Source organism: Pseudophryne corroboree, chromosome 12 (genome assembly GCF_028390025.1).
Source record: "Pseudophryne corroboree isolate aPseCor3 chromosome 12, aPseCor3.hap2, whole genome shotgun sequence".
Taxonomy (NCBI): domain Eukaryota; kingdom Metazoa; phylum Chordata; class Amphibia; order Anura; family Myobatrachidae; genus Pseudophryne; species Pseudophryne corroboree.
In genome coordinates this window covers 19,948,039-19,966,103 of record NC_086455.1, presented here as the reverse complement: position 1 = coordinate 19,966,103, position 18,065 = coordinate 19,948,039, and the positions used below count along the sequence as shown (strand labels likewise).

The 18,065-nt window shown below is 46.6% G+C and overlaps 1 protein-coding gene and 1 non-coding gene across 2 annotated transcripts in view; both read left to right on the top strand.

The window, feature by feature from the left end:
* The window catches only part of LOC134980361 (uncharacterized), a 118,678-nt gene that overhangs the window by 65,419 nt on the left and 35,194 nt on the right, over positions 1 to 18,065 (top strand). The window lies entirely within an intron of this gene.
* On the top strand, positions 6,325 to 6,445 carry LOC134981600 (U5 spliceosomal RNA). Its single transcript, XR_010190719.1, has one exon. It is a non-coding gene; the product is annotated as a U5 spliceosomal RNA (small nuclear RNA).

Sequence of the window (18,065 nt, the reverse complement as noted above, 5' to 3'; positions counted from 1 at the left end):
CTTTCGTCCCCATACGGGCAGGCGGGCGAAGGCCAGTCATATCTGCCCAGGGGGAGAGGAAAGGGAAGAAGACTGCAGCAAGCAGCTCATTCCCAGGAACAGAAGCTCCTCACGGCTTCTGCCAAGTCCGCAGCATAACGCTGGGGCCGTACAAGCGGACTCAGGTGCGGTAGGGGGTCATCTCAAGAGTTTCAGCAACAATCGCAAGGGAACTCCGGGATCCTACATGTAATATCCCAGGTGTACATTGGAAATTCGAGACGTCTCCCCCTCACACAATTCACAGGCTGTATTCCCAGCAGGTGATAATCAAAGTACCCTTCTTACAACAAGGAAGGGGGTAGTATTCCACACTATATTGTGGTACTGAAGCCAACCGGCTCGGTGAGATCTGAAATATTTGAACACTTACATACAAGCGTTCAAATCAAGATGGAGTCACTCGGAGCAGTGATAGCGAACCAGGAAGAAGGGGACGATATGATGTCACTGGATATCAGGGACGTTTACCTACAGGTCCAAATTTGCCCTTCTCACCAAGGGTACTTCAGGTTCCTGGTACAGAACTGTCACTATCAGATCAGACGCTGCCGTTTGGATTGTCCACGGCGCCCCGGGTCTTTACCAAGGTAATGGCCGGAATGATGATTTTTCTTAAAAGAAACATGGACGCTTTCCTGATAAGGGCAAGGTCCAGAGAACAGTTGGAGGTCGGAGTAGCACTATCTTAAGTAGTTCTACGACAGCACGAGTGGATTCTAAATATTCCAAAATCGCAGCTTTTTCCGACGACACGTCTACTGTTCCTAGGGAAGATTCTGGACACAGTCCAGAAAAACGTGTTTCTCCCAGTGGAGAAAACCAGGGAGTTATCCGAGCTAATCGGGATCCTCCTAAAACCAGGAAAAGTGTCAGTGCATCATTGCACAAGAGTCCTGGTAAAAATGGTGGCTTATTACGAAGCAATTCCATTCGGCAGATTTCCCGCAAGAACTCTTCAGTGGGATCTGCTGGACAAATGGTCCGGATCGCATCCTCAGATGCATCAGCGGATAACCCTATATCCAAGGAAAAGGGTGTCTCTCCTGTGGTGATTACAGAGTGCTCATCTTCTAGAGGGCCGCAGATTCGGCATTCAGGATTGGATGCCGGTGACCACGGAGGCCAGCCTGAGAGGCTGGGGAACAGTCACACAAGGAAAAAATTTCCAGGGAAGTGTGATTAAGTCTGGAGAATTCTCTCCGCATAAATAAGCTTAGAGCAAATTTATAATGCTCTAAACTTAGCTAGACCTCTGCTTCAAGGTCAGCCGGTATTGATCCAGTGGGATAACATCACGGCAGACGCCCACGTAAACAGAAGGGCGGCACAAGAAGCAGGAGGGCAGTGGAAACTGCAAGGATTTTTCGCTAGGCGGAAAATCATGTGATAGCACTGTCAGCAGTGTTCTTTCCGGGAGTGGACGACTGGGAAGCAGACTTCCTCAGCAGGCATGACCTCCACCCGGGAGAGTGGAAACTTCATAGGGAAGTTTTTCAACATGATTGTGGACCGTTGGCAAAGACCAAAGGTGGACATGATGGCGTCCCGCCCGAACAAAAAACGGGACAGGTATTCCGCCAGGTCATGAGACCTTCAGGCGATAGCTGTGGATGTTCTGGTAACACCGTGGGTGTACCAGTCTGTGTATGTGTTCCCTCCTCTGTTTCTCATAACCAGGGTATTGAGAATTATAAGACATAGAGGAGTATGAACTATACTAGTGGCTCCGGATTGGCCAAGAGGGACTTGGTACCCGGAACTTCAAGAAATGCTCACAGAGGACTAAGGGCCTGGGGAGCTAAGAAGGGACTTGATTCAGCAAGTACCATGTCTATTCCAAGACTTACCGCGGCTGCGTTTGACGGCATGGCGGTTGAATGCCGGATCCTGAGGGGAAAAGGCATTCCATAAGAGGTCATACCTACCCTGGTCAAAGCCAGGAAGGAGGTGACCGCACAACGTCATCACCACATGTGGTGAAAATATGTTGCGTGGGTGAGGCCAGGAAGGCTCCACGACGGAAATTCAACTAGGTCGATTTCTACACTTCCTGAAAACAGGAGTGTTTTGGACCTCAAATTGGGGTTCATTAACATTTAAATTTCGGCCCTGTAGATTTTCTTCCAGAAAGAATTGACTTCAGTTCCTGAAGTCCAGATTGTAAAGGATGTATTGCATATACAGCTTTTTTGTGCCCCTAGGGGCACCGTGAGATCTCAACATAGTGTTGGGATTTCTTAAAATCATATTGGTTTGAACCGCTCAAATCTGTGGATTTGAAATATCTCACATGGAAAGTGACCATGCTGTTGACAAATATCTCACATGGGAAGTGACCATGTTGTTAGCCCTGGCCTCGGCCAGGCGATTGTCAGAATGGGCGGCTTTGTCTTACAAAAGCCCATATTAAAATTTTCCATTTGAACAGGACAGAACTGGGACTCGTCTCCAGTTTCTTCATAAAGGGGTGTCAGCGTTTTCACCTGAAACAACCTCTTGTGGTGCCTGCGGCTACTAGGGACTTGGAGGACTCCAAGTTACTAGACGTGGTCAGGGCCCTAAAAATATATATATATATATATATATATATATATATATATATATATATATATATATATATATATATATATATATATATATATATATATATATATATATATATATATATATATATATATATATATATATATATAATATATATATATATAGTTAGGACGGCTGGAGTCAGAAAGTCTGACTTGCTGTTTATACTGTATACACCCAACAAGCTGGGTGCTCATGCTTCTAAGCAGTCTATTGCACGCTGGATTTGTAGTACAATTCAGCTTGCACATTCTGTGGCAGGCCTGCCACAGACGAAATATGTAGATGCCCATTCCACAAGGAAGGTGGGCTCATCCTGGGCGGCTGCCCGAGGAGTCTCGGCATTACAACTTTGCCGAGCAGCTACGTGGTCAGGGGAGAACACGTTTGTAAAATTTTACAAATTTTGATACTCTGGCTACGGAGGACCTGGAGTTCTCTCATTCGGTGCTGCAGAGTCATCCGCACTCTCCCGCCCGTTTGGGAGCTTTGGTATAATCCCCATGGTCCTGACGGAGTCCCCAGCATCCACTAGGACGTTAGAGAAAATAAGAATTTACTTACCGATAATTCTATTTCTCGTAGTCCGTAGTGGATGCTGGGCGCCCATCCCAAGTGCGGATTGTCTGCAATGCTTGTACATAGTTATTGTTACAAAAATCGGGTTATTACTATTGTTGTGAGCCATCTTTTCGGAGGCTACTTCGTTTTGTTATCATACTGTTAACTGGGTTCAGATCACAAGTTGTACGGTGTGATTGGTGTGGCTGGTATGAGTCTTACCCGGGATTCAAGATCCTTCCTTATTGTGTACGCTCGTCCGGGCACAGTACCTAACTGAGGCTTGGAGGAGGGTCATAGGGGGAGGAGCCAGTACACACCATGTGACCTAAAAAGCTTTTTTAGATGTGCCCTGTCTCCTGCGGAGCCCGCTAATCCCCATGGTCCTGACGGAGTCCCCAGCATCCACTACGGACTACGAGAAATAGAATTATCGGTAAGTAAATTCTTATTTTTGGCGCCTTCCTCTGCTTACCGCAGCAGGCTCACACAGCTCATCCTGACACTCAGAAAACGCTGCAAAACTGGTACAGGGTGTAGCAAAGGGGGAGAGCCGCTATTGTACTATGAAGGACAGTAATCCTAGGTGTTTCACGGTGATATAACAACTTACAGCCTCACTGGGGTGTGCTGGTCTTCTCTCTATCTCCCTCTCACATACAGTAAGGGCAGGCTTGCTGAGTTTACTTGTCTGTGTATGTAATTGTGCTTTACTGTGAACATGGGTATACACAATCTATGCAGTGTATGCCACACCAGAATATCTCCCTTATCATCTGATTCTGTGTCATGTGAACAATGCAGCCAATCTTCACGACTCGGTGAGGGGGCTGGGGGAGAGGGTCAAGAGCCCTCCTGGCTAGGTGCCATTAAAACTGTGATGATTGATATGTCATCACAACTCACTGGTAATGCTCAAAAGACTCAGCTACTGCAGCATGCTGCTGCAGATCTAGCTGCCAGGGCAGATGTTACACCGCGCCCCCCTCTCTAACGCAGGACCACACAAGCGTGAGCGTGGTTTACCTGCTCGACTCTCCGATTCAGATGATGAGATACAGGAGGATGGGGATGACCTGGATCCCGTTAGTGAAGACTCCACTTCTGCTCGGGGTATTGAACCCCTCATTCTGGCTATACGGGACGTGTTAAAACTCCCTCTAGAGGACACTGCATCACAGCAGTCGTTTTTCTTTACACAGAACAAAACTATTGTCACTTTCCCTGATTCTACAGAGTTAGATGACCTGTTTAAGTTAGCAAGTGTCAAAAAGATTTTTGCACACTTTCCCATTTGCTCCTGAAGGTAGAAAATTCTGGGAAGAACCCCCGGGGGTTGACGTATCAGTCTCTCGACTGTCTAAAAAGGCGGTGCTGCCTGCCCTGGGCTCCTTTACCATAAAGGACCATGGGGACAGAAAAATAGACTACACTAAAGTCTATCTACACGGCAGCAGGTTTTTCTTTTTCATCCACTAGGGGTCACTGGAGTACTCTTGGGATATGGACGGCGTAGCAGAACAAAGGCACTGAATATTTAAATTTAGAACTCTCCACCCCTCCATATCCCAGAGTACCTCAGTGTACGAACCCAGTGTTTTTTCTGTGCTCAAAGCACTAACATCGGCTTGTGGGATTCCCACACTTGGATGGAAGATTTTATTAATTTTTCATTTTGACTTTTTTAAATTTTAATTTTACACTTAGCACATCCCTTCCCAGTTTCTGGAAAAACATGGGTCCGGGATGGTGCCGCTGCAAGGCAGCGCATGGCGTGTCGGTCCTCACAAAGAGCACCCTCACAGCCACAGGCAGCCCACTGTCTCCTGCAACAGCTAGACGGAGCTTACAGAAAGAAGCCCCGTCACAGCCAGGAAGAAATGATCAAAGAGCTGGACGGAGCTTACATAAAGAAGCCCCGTCACAGCCAGCAAGAAGTTATCAAAGAGCTGGACGGAGCTTACATAAAGAAGCCCCGTCACAGCCAGCAAGAGGAACAAGCTGGACGGAGCTTACAGAAGAAGCCCCGTCGCAGCCAGGAACAAGATGACTTGAAAGCTGGACGGAGCTTACACAGAGAAGCCCCGTCGCAGCCTTGAATAGGAGAAAGGTAAGCTGGGGAACGGGGCGGTCAGCGCAGGCGGCCGCCCCGCTAGGTGGGTCACAGTGAATGCCGCTTCCACGCACCGCCCGCCACAGCGCCCAGCCGCTACGTCGGAGACTCGCTCCAGACGGCAGCGCTACGTCCGCCCGTCCCAGCCGCTCCGTCCGGCCGACCAGCACATCCACCCGCAGACGCTCACTAACAGCGTTAACAGGGTGACAACCGGGCCGCTGCTCCGTCCGGCCGCCCAGCACCGCAGATGCCAGCCTCCCTGCAAGTCTTCCCGGCTGTTCCTGAGAAGACACAGCGTTACAGGGGGGAAGGGGGGCGGTGGAATCGGGCGGCTCACTGCGGAAAGGGTATGTTAAATACATATATAAACAGCAGTTATATATGCAGCTAGATGTGACAGTAAATAATGCAGACATGTATTATAACCTGTCCTGTGATATCAGACCTATATTAATGATTATCATGTATAATAGGCTATTGAGCCTATATATTAATATCTGTGATTATCACTGTATAATAGGCTATTGAGCCTATATTAATGTATGTGATTATCACTGTATAATAGGCTATTGAGCCTATATATTAATATCTGTGATGATCAAATAGGCTATTGAGCCTATATTAATGTCTGTAATTATCATAGGCTATTGAGCCTATATATATATATATATATATATATATATATATATATATATATATATATATATATATATATATATATATATATATATATATATATATATATATATATATATATATACATTCATAGAGCATGTGTTGTACCCATACTGTGATTATACTGTATAATAGGCTATATTAACACTGAACAATTGTAACTTGTTCGGTGATTATCACAGTCAGCATGGCAAAGGGGCCATTTTAACATGCGTCCTGTTTTTTTTCCAGTTTGTAATTCTGGAACATTCCTGCCCTACATCTCTAAGCCACCAGAGGCGCAGGGGTGTTAGTGGGAATTTGGTTCGGGTTTCACATGCCCATGTGAATTGCTTTTCACATAAAGAATACTCTGGTTTCTCTTCAGATCGAATAAATCTTTCGCTTTTTACTACAGATTTCCGTTGAGAGAAACAACCATGAGTTTCATATAAATATGCTTTTCAGCAATAAAATATATATATGATAATAACTTCAATAAGTCGTGCAAGTGTCTGTCCGTTGACTATTGTGGTGTCTGTCTGCATAGCGAGTAAGGCTCTAGCGCAGACTAAAAAATAATTTTAAAGATCCTATGTTAAGCATTGGCAATTCAAATTAAAAGAGCGGTAATCGGAGTCTCGGAAGTTACTCCACCAGCACTAACGAAGGACAGTCTTTCCAAAGGGCCAATTTCCCTTTGGGTACCAGGGTGTTTATTTAACTGGTCTTATAATTTTAATGCACGATTCTATGTCAAATCTCACACCGATAACTACGAGTGAGAAGGGTACATTAGTCCAGCACTCAGATAGTGCGGGGTTTTTGACAACCATACATTGCTAAATCCCAGTGAGTCAATGTCTCCATTTTTACAGAGACTGAGTAGACTCTAACCACTATTTAAGACGCGATCCGCCATTGGTAAATGCGTCTGTGTCAAACATTATAAAGACCCAAGATACATTTGGGTCACTAGACTATGTATGGAAACAATGAACTGTTAAAAGAAGCTGCAGAGTATATCTGTAAAGCTTCTGCTAACGCCGGTTACTTCGATTCTCACTTTTCATCGTCGCTAGTTTAAGCGCGACAAGGCCAGAGCTTGTTTGGTCCTAAATTTGATATTCAGCCATTACCGCATCCAGTATCAAAACGGAGATACTTGTGCCGGCGTTTAATCCCTTTAGACTTCAGTTTTTTCAAGGCGGTGGTACAAAACAGTCACGCCTTGTAACGACAGGACGCTACAGTCAGCAAGCCAGTGGCTTGACGACCTCTTAGGCCATCTCCATGTTCCAATTGTGGAAGCGCGTCTTTACACGTTACATTTGCGTTTCCAGACATCAACTCATGGATGTCTCAGCTATTTACAGATTAAAGGACAAGACTGCCTCTGTCGAACGGTTTGGCAGGTTGCCATTTAGTCTCTGCTGGTTTTCAGCTGTCTTTATAACCAGGCAGTAGTACACCAACAGAGTCAGGGTTACTTATTCCCCTCTGTTTGGGGTAACAAAACCAGACAGCTCCGTCGCAGTCTCAATCAGCAAGTCACTTACTGCAGTTTGAAAATGGATTTTCTGCGGTTAGTATTTGCATATTTGGAGCCACAAAATTGCATAATTGCACTTGATTTTCACAATGCGTATTTACCCATTCCGGTTTGGTCATCACAGGTTCTAGCGTTTGCAAAACGCCACAACCATTAACCATTTCAGGTCTACCGTTTGGCTTCTTGTCAACGCCTCGGGTATTTACCAAAGTGATGTTGGTGATGATAGCTCATCTCAGAGTCCTGACAGTGACAATCGTTCCATACTTAGACGATCTGCTCATAAGAACTCTGTCTCAACAGAGTTCCTCTAACTTGCGCTACTAATGTATACTGCGGTGGCAGGTCAAGTTCAAAAACAATCGCATCGAATTCCGTCTGAACGACGTCAATTCCTAGGTAAGAATATAAATACGGTAAATCAAAGACATTTACCTACTACACCAGCAAGAACAAATGTACATCTAGTAATTAGTGCAAAAGCCACGCACACTAGCGGTACATTGGTGTATTCGCCTGTTAAGAATAATGATGTGTTTTCAAAGCGCTTTAGTTCGCCGCCCTTCACTCGCGTTTCCCACAGAGGGCCGAGGGTGTATATACTCTGGACGAGAGTCTCAGAGGTTCAGGAGTTGTAGTTAAAAAAAAAAAAGATCAGCGACAGAGGTTCTAAAACGGATCACGACAGATTGCTGTCGATAAATGTCCTGGAACTCCGTGCAATTTACAATGCACTACATGCTTCGCTTTCAGTCTGACCAAGGGCAGTCAGACAACGCAACGGGAGTTGCATACACAACAACCAGGGAGAACCAAGAAGCCGCATGGCAATGCGGCAGGTAGCTCGAATCCTCAATTGCCCAGAACACCATTATGTGATGATGTCAACGGGGTTCATTCCGCGAGTGGACATCTGTTAGACAGATGATCTCACCCGTCAGGATTTATATCCTGAAAACTGGACATTAAATCCAGAGGTGTTTCATATGTGAGCCCACAGAAGGGGTTACCCTCAGGTATACATGATGGCATCTCGCCACAATTACAAAAGCTCAGTATGTGTACAAAACGACAGATCACAAGGGCAGTGGCGGTGGAGTCTCTCACATTCGTGTGGTCATTCAGCATCGTGTATCTGGCTCCACCTTTTTTCCGCTGCTCTCTCCGTTGCCAAAACGGATCATAAGACAGTTCGTCACAGTCATACTAGTGATATCTCATGGGTTTCGGAGAGCTTGCTTCTCGAATCTCCAAGGAATACTTGCACACGATCTTGGCCAGCTCATAATACGTCCAACCTGTTACAACAGGGAACGTTCTTTTACCCATAGTTACCTATGTACCTATTACCTATGTACCGCAGCTGCGGTTGAAGGGGTGGGGGTTCAGACCGCCCTCTTAAGAAAAGAAATAGGGCATTACAGTATCGGTTATACCAACCATGTTACGAGCTACTAAGCCGCTTAAGGCAGCTCATTATTACAAAATTTGGTGTGCTTATATAGGTGGTAAAGCTCGGAAGTTTCCGACATCATCTTTCAAGTTACCCGTATTCTGTTATTTTACAAACGGGGTGGGATGGAGAACTGCGTTTATCTGCACTGAGGGTGCAGGTATCTGTGTGGTCAACTTATTTTCAAAGACGTTTGACTCTATTGCGTCTGTACACACCTTTCTACAAGGTGTCATCAAAGTGCAGCCTCCATTTATCCCACCTACAGCGCCAGGTGACTTGAGGTTGGGTTCAGATTTCTTACAGTTTTCATATTTTGAACCCTTACAACAAATGGGGATTAAGTTTCTCACTTGGGAAAACATTTTTCTTCTAGCCTTCGCTTCGGCAAGGGTTTTGGTTTCATATTTGGGTGCCTTGTATTCCAAGCCACCGTATTTGAGTTTTCTCATGACAAAGCAGATCTTCGGACGAATTCCGCTTTCTTATTCTTCACATCAATATACCAATAGTGGTTCCTGTGTTGACAGCACATTCTAGAATTCTGAATGTGGTACACGCATTACGCGTTTATATATGTCCCGAACGTCTACAGTACGTGATACGGATACGTTGTTTGTTCTCTAGGATGCTGCCAACTGGGGTTAGCCAGTTTCTCAGCAGACATTATCCAGTTGGATAATAATGACTACAAGTCAGGCTTACTTTAAGGCTAAGTTACAATCGCCTACGTCAGTAATAGCTCATCCCACAGGTTCTGTGGGAATGTCAGACCCAGCGGGTCGTGGAGCGTCTACGACGCGGCTACATAGCCTTCAGTGCACCACGTTTGTGCACGTTTACACGTTATGAATGGTTGCGGCATCAGCATCTAGCTTTGGCTGCCTACTGTTACAAGTGTCAAACAGCTCTCCCGCCCACGAGGGAAGCTTTGGTACGTCCCAAGAGTACTCCAGTGACCCCTAGTGGATGAAAAAGAAAATAGGATTTTGGTACTTACCAGGTAAATCCTTTTCTTTGAATCCATAGGGGGCACTGGACGCCCACCCAGAGCAGTTTTACCTGGGTTTTTTTAAGCTCAGAGGAGCTTAGGGTAACACGTTTTACCTGGTTTGTATTAAGCTCAAAGGAGCTTATGGTAACACATTTTCACCGATTGGTTCAAACTATAAAGGTCTATCGGTTATGCTGTCAACTGTTTAGTTGACATTAACATTATGGGTCAACTTTGTTGTTGTCCGTTATATTATAGGAATTCTCCATTGTCAACCTCTCTATAGTAGTTCGCTCAGTAAAAACACTGGGTTCGTACACTGAGGTACTCTGGGATATGGAGGGGTGGAGAGTTCTAAATTTAAATATTCAGTGCCTTTGTTCTGCTACGCCGTCCATATCCCAAGAGTACTCCAGTGCCCCCTATGGATTCAAAGAAAAGGATTTACCTGGTAAGTACCAAAATCCTATTATCGCAAAGGCCGGTCATAGCGGGTTGCTGGATGACCCATGCCATTCACACGTGGGCTTCTCAAATATAGGAGGGCCTCTCCGGGAATATGCCTCTAGTCACTATGGTGACTCTCCTGAAGGACACTGCACACGTCCTGTGTGACTCGCTCAAGGAGATGGGCAATATTAATGCTAGGATCTCTGGCATGGCAGTGTCGGCACGCAGAGCCTTGTGGTTGCGTCAATGGATAGCAGACGCAGAGTCCAAGGGCAGTGTGGAATCTCACCCCTTTTCTGGGGACTGGCTCTTCAGGGTTGAGACAAATACACACGAAAAGAAGATGACAGTGGGCGCTAGTGTACGGGCTATGAGACCATAATAATTCTACAATACTCATCACTGACTGCAGCTTCACAATTTGAGGTGCTGAACCTCAAAAAAAAAAAGTAAATAGTAAAAAAACACAGAGAAGCGCTGTCATGGAAAGTATTAGTACAATTTATTTAAAAAATATATATATATATTCAGCATAATTATAAATCAACCAAATATCCTGATACTTTAAGAAGTGACTGATGTTATGATCTCTATAATAGAAACAATTGTAGCTTAAATTTATATTAGCAACAAATAAATGACACCCTAGGACATTCTTTTAAACATTGTATCCAGCTTTGATTTATATTGTAAGGCTCTTTGATTTAAGAGGAACTCAATAAAGCAGGCTCCACGTGTGGGTTATTTTACCATGTGGACTGATTGAACGTTTAAAAGTTTTATAGTCCATCCATATCGAGGATATAATGAAAAGTTCAGCATTGAAATAACCACTGCGTTAGCTTTATGTATGTATGGACTTTGCACCCTTTTATAGCTCCCAGATCATCCGGTATTTAAGAGGCTTTGCTAGGGTCACGTTTAATATAGAGAAAACGTTACACACACACACACACATGTGGCGCTCAAAGGACAAATTATTCTCCCATGTGTCATAAAAGGTAATAAGACAATAATCACCCTAGATATTCACAATAATGATGATCCACCGTTTCTGTAATCAACCTAAAGAAAGGTGACCACCTCCACACAATGGTTATTGGTGGTGGGGTCAAAAACAAAAAGAAATATATAGTGCGGTGATCCTTTTTCAATTGATTGAATTTATGCAACTGATGCACTTACAAACACACGAATGTAAATCTGCATTTCGAAGATGGTTCCACTGGTGCAGAATGAGAACTTTCAGATGCGTCTTTAACATGAAAGATGCTTAAATCTGTAAGACAGAATATACTTGCCTCCGCATAGTATGAAGGAGCGCAAGTAAAAGGAATATAGTGCAATAGTTTTTGGAAAAAACACACATTTAATACAAGATGCACTTACAGACATAAATGATTCAAAGGCATGGTATGACAATCCAAAGGAAGGTGCAGCAGCTCAGCATGCTGCCCACAAACCCGCGGTCCCCAACCTGACGAAGGACTATTGAGTCAGAAACGCGTTAAGTGCTTGTTCTTCTACAATCCCTGCTCACAAAGGAACTTGCCAGCTTCAACACCACTACTCTGAGGGGCTTCCTGATCTCTTGTATCCAGATCTAGAGATCTTCTGTTGGGGACCGCGGGTTTGTGGGCTGCATGGTTCTCCGACCTGCTCAACTATCCATCTTTGCATAAGATTGTTGGTGAAGATGGTCGCCTCATACGAGGCGATCAATATGGGAGTTTCCATGCCAGAACATTTCAATTGGATCTACTGAGCCAAGTGGTCCAGATCACATCTTCAGATGCACCGCATGAAACAGCTGTCACCTCAGGCCAGGATTTCTCTCCTGTGATGGCTGCAGTCTCCCAATCTCCTGGAAAGCCGAAGTTTCGGATTTCAGGCTTGGATCCTTCTCACGACGGATGGGAGGATGGGGAGCGGTCACCCAAGGGGCTCAATTCCAGGCAGGTGGTCAGCCCACAAAGCCGTCCTTTGGATCAACTTTCGAACTTCGGGCGATCTACAGTGCTCTGCTTCAAGCCTCTCCTCTACTCGGATCACGCGATCCAGGTACAGTCAGACAACGCCACAGCAGTGGCGTACATCAGTCGACAAGGAGGGACAAAAAGCAGGGCCTTCATGCGAGAGGTGTCAAAGATATTACTCTGGACAGATAGAAATGCAAGAGCACTGTCCGCAATCGTCATTCCTAATGTGGACAACTGGGAAGCGGACTTCTTGAGTCGTCACAATCTCCACCCGAGGAGAGTGGGGGCTTCACCATCGGGTGTTTCAGCAAATCATTGACTGGTGGGGTTGCCCACAAATAGACATGATGGGTTCTCGACTCAACAAGAAGCTTTGTTGGTACTGCTCACGAACCAGGGCCCTCAGGTGAGGGCAGTGGATGCATTGACGTCGCCTTGGCCTTACCGGCTGGTCTACCTGGTTCCTCCGATTCCATTGCTCCCAAGGGTGCTCAAGCTAATCAGGAATCAAGGAGTCCAGGCAATTCTGATTGCCCAGTTTGGCCTCGGAGGGCATGCTATGCGGATCTTCTGGACATGGAGTATCGAAGACACTTGGCCTCGGCCACTGAGAAGAGATCTTCTTCAACAAGGTCTGTTCGTCTACCTAGACTTACGACGGCTTCATTTGACAGCATGAAGGTTGAGCGGAACATCCTAGCTTTTCCAAAACGGTTATTGCTACCATGTTTCAGGCCATGAAATCTGTGACGTCAAAACACCATCATATCTAGAAAAGATATGTCTCTTGGTGTGAGGAGCGCACGTATCCGCCTGCGGAGTTCCACTTGGGACGTTTCCTACAGGCTGGTGTGGATAAGGCCTTACGTCTGGGTACCATTAAGGTCCAGATTTCAGCTCTCTCAATTTTCTTCCAGAAGAAATTGGCTGTGTTGCTAGAAGTTCAGACCTTCTTGCAAGGGCTGCTTCACATGCAACCCCATTGTCCATTCCTTGTGGGAGCCCAGTGTACCCCGCAGCAGAAAACGAGATTTATGGTAAGAACTTACCTTTGGTAAATCTTTCTGCGAGGTACACTGGGCTCCACAAGGCGCCCACCCTGACGCACTTGGCTTCTTTGGGTTGGTATGGCATTAGCCGCTGACACTTCTCCTGTCGTGAGAGTGTGGTGTATGTGGCTACTAACCTTTGTCGTCTCTCTTCCTGCTACTGCATTGGGCTGGTTAACTAAAAACTGAGCTCCTGTGCAGGGAGGCGGGGTTATAGAGGAACAGCCAAAGCTTTGAGCCTGTTGGTGCCTCGGATCAAGATCCTACTCTACACCCCAATGTCTATCCTTGTGGAGCCCAGTGTACCTCGCAGAAAGAGATTTAACAAAGGTAAGTTCTTACCATAAATCTCGTTTTTAATTATCTACCGATAAATCCTTTTCTCGTAGTCCATAAGGAATATTGTGCGCCCGCCTCAGTGCGTTGACTTTTCTGCAGGTCATCGCTTCTATGGTTACCTGTTCAGCTGTTGCTGTCTTGTTACCAGCCGTTACTGGTTGTTTTATGTTGGTGTGTAAATCTTGTTATGTTCCTTCCCTCGAGTATGTCCTTTCTCATTCGGGCACTATTTTACCTAATAACTGTCTGTCTGTGGGAGGGGGCACAGAGGGGAGGAACCAGCACACCCAGATGAAATTTAAAATGCACCGGCTCCTTTGGACCCCGTGTATACTCCCATCGTACTAGATTACCCCAATATCCCTTATGGACTGCGAGAAAAGGATTTACCGGTAGGTAATTAAGATCCTATTTCTCTTACGTCCTAGAGGATGCTGGGGACTCCGTAAGGACCATGGGGTATAGACGGGCTCCGCTGGAGACATGGGCACTCTAAGACTTTAGATGGGTGTGAACTGGCTCCTCCCTCTATGCCCCTTCTCCAGACCTCAGTTAGATCCTGTGCCCAGAGGAGACTGGATGCACTGCAGGGGAGATCTACTGAGTTTCTCTGAAAAGACTTTTGTTAGGTTTTTTATTTTCAGGGAGCACTGCTGGCAACAGGCTCCCTGCATGGTGGGACTGAGGGGAGAGAAGCAGACCTACTTAACTGATAGGCTCTGCTTCTTAGGCTACTGGATACCATTAACTCCAGAGGGTCGGAACACAGGTGTCGTCCTCGCTGTTCGTCCCGGAGCCGCGCCGCCGTCCTCCTCACAGAGCCGGAAGATAGAAGCCGGGTGAGTATAAGAAGAAAGAAGACTTCACAGGCGCCATTGCTCCCACACTCACACTCACACATAAGGCACAGCAAGGGTGCAGGGCGCAGGGGGGGTGCCCTGGGCAGCAATTATTACCTCAGAGGACACTGGCATAGATATCAGATACTGCGGAGGCAGTATATTATAAAACCCCCGCCAGTATAAAAAAATTGAGCGGGACCGAAGCCCGCCGTCGAGGGGGCGGAGCTTGATCCTCCAGCACTAACCAGCGCCATTTTCTTCACAGCAAGCTGCAGAGAAGCTGCTCCCGGACTCTCCCCTGCTGAACCAAGTACAGAGGGCAAAAAAGAGGGGGGGGGGGGGGACATTTATTTGGCGCAAAAAGAGTGTATAATAAATCTATATAAAAGCGCTGTGCAGACTGGGACTTGTTTCCGGTGTCCAGTGGCGCTGGATGTGTGCTGGCATACTCTCTGTCTGTCTCTCCAAAGGGCCTTATTGGGGGGCTGTTCCCATATTTGTATATCCCAGTGTGTGTGTGCGGGTGTCAGCACGTGTGTCGGCATGTCTGAAGCGGAAGGCTCGTCTAGGGAGGAGGCGGAGCAGATGATTGTGTTGTCTCCGTCGGCGCCGCCGACACCTGATTGGTTGGGTATGTGGAATGTTTTAAATGCCAATGTGACTTTATTACATAAAAGATTGGACAAAGCAAAAAACGTCCCCTTTCCCAGATAGCAGACACTGATACCGACACGGATTTCGACTCCAGTGTCGACTATGATGATGCAAGGTTGCACCCAAGGGGGTGGCCAAGAGTTTTCAATATATGATTGTTGCAATAAAATGTGTTGCATATCACAGAGGACCCCTCTGTCCCTGACACGAGGGTATGCATGTTTAAGGAAAAGAAACCTGAGGTAACTTTTCCCCCATCTCATGAGCTGAACGCTTTATTTGAAAAAGCTTGGGAAACTCCAGAGAAGAAACTGCAGATTCCCAAGAGAATTATTATGGCGTATCCTTTCCCCTCACAGGACAGGTTACGGTGGGAATCCTCTCCCACGGTGGACAAGGCTTTGACGCGCTTGTCCAAAAAGGTGGCGCTACCGTCTCCAGACACTGCAGCCCTCAAGGATCCTGCTGATCGCAGACAGGAAACTACCTTAAAATCTATTTATACACATACGGTTGCCCTGCTAAGACCAGCAGTAGCGTCGGCATGGGTGGGTAGCGCAATTGCAGCGTGGGCAGATAACTTGTCATCTGACATTGACACCATAGATAAAGATAGCATTTTGTTGACCTTGGATCACATTAAAGACGCAGCGTTATATATGAGAGAGGCTGCGAGAGATATTGGGCTGTTGGGTTCAAGAGCCAATGCCATGGCAGTTTCTGCTAGAAGGTCCCTGTGGACCCGCCAATGGACAGGTGATGCCGATTCAAAGAGACATATGGAGACTTTACCTTACAAGGGTGAGGTTTTATTTGGGGAGGTACTCGCGGACCTGGTTTCCACAGCTACCGCGGGTAGGTCTTCTTTTTTGCCTTACGTTCCCCCACAGCAAAAGAAAACACCTCGATATCAGATGCAGTCCTTTCGGTCGCATAAGTTCAGAAAGGGTCGGTAGAGGGAAAAGAACGCCTGCTATGGCTAGTTCCCAAGAACAAAAGTCCTCCACGGCCTCTACATAATCCACCGCATGACGCTGGGGCTCCGCTGCGGGAGGCCGCACCGGTGGGGGCACGTCTTCGACTATTCAGCCAGGTCTGGGTTCAGTCGGATTTGGATCCTTGGGCGATCTAAATTGTATCCCAAGACTACAAACTGGAGTTGGAAGAAGTGCCTCCTCGCCGATTTTTCAAATCTGCTTTGCCAGCTTCTCTCCCAGAGAGGGAAATAGTTTCAGCTGCCATACAAAAGCTGTGTCAACAGCAAGTGATTATCAAGGTTTCCCTAATGCAACAGGGGAAGGGGTTTTATTCAACCCTATTTGTGGTCCCGAAGCATAATGGCTCGGTCAGACCGATTCTGAATCTAAAATCCCTGAACCTATATTTGAAAAGGTTCAAGTTCAAGATGGAATCTCCGGTCAGTGATCTCCAGCCTGGAAGGGGGGGAATTTTATGGTGTCGCTAGACATAAAGGATGCATACCTTCATGTCCCCATATATCCGCCTCATCAGGCGTACCTGAGATTCGCTGTACAGGATTGTCATTATCAGTTTCAGACGTTGCCATTTGGGCTTTCCACGGCCCCGAGGATTTTCACCAAGGTAATGGCGGAAATGATGGTGCTCCTGCGCAAGCAAGGAGTCACAATTATCCCATACTTGGACGATCTCCTGATAAAAGCGAGATCGAGAGATCTGTTACTGAAAAGCGTGTCACTCTCCCTGAGAGTGCTACAACAACACGGCTGGATTCTAAATCTACCAAAGTCGCAGTTGGTTCCGACGACTCGGCTGTTATTTTTGGGCATGGTTCTGGACACCGAAAAGAAGAGGGTTTTTATCCCAACGGAAAAAGCCCAGGAACTCCAGAACATGGTCAGGGACCTGCTAAAACCAAAGTGTGTCAGTTCATCAATGCACTCGAGTATTGGGAAAGATGGTGGCGGCTTACGAGGCCATCCCGTTCGGCAGGTTCCATGCGAGAACGTTTCAGTGGGACCTTCTGGACAAGTGGTCAGGGTCCCATCTACAAATACATCAGAAAATAAGCCTGTCCCCCAGGGCCAAGGTGTCTCTCCTGTGGTGGCTGCAGAGTGCTCACCTTCGATAGGGTCGCAGGTTCGGCATTCAGGACTGGGTTCTAGTGACCACGGACGCGAGCCTCCGAGGATGGGGAGCAGTCACACAAGGAAGAAATTTTCAGGAAATGTGGTCAAGCCAGGAGACTTGTCTACACATCAACGTGCTGGAATTAAGGGCCATATACAACGGCCTACAACAAGCGGAGACTCTTCTTTGCAACCTACCCGTTCTGATTCAGTCAATGTCACAGCCGTGGCGCATGTAAACCGCCAAGGCGGGACAAGGAGCAGAGCGGCAATGGCAGAAGCCACCAGGATTCTTCGCTGGGTGGAAAAGCACGTAAGCGCTCTGTCAGCAGTCTTCATTCCGGGAGTGGACAACTGGGAAGCAGACTTCCTCAGCAGACACGATCTCCATCCAGGAGAGAGTGGGGACTTTATCAAGAAGTTTTTGCAGAGATAGTTGGGGACTTCCTCAGATAGACATGATGGCGTCACGTCTCAACAAAAAGCTTTGGACGTATTGTTCCAGGTTGAGGGACCCTCAGGCAGTGGCGGTGGACGCCCTAGTGACACCGTGGGCGTTTCAGTCGGTCTATGTGTTCCCTCCACTTCCACTCATCTCAAAAATATTGAGAATCATAAGACGAACAAGAGTGCAGACAATACTCATTGTTCCAGATTGGCCTCGAAGGGCCTGGTATTCAGATCTTCAG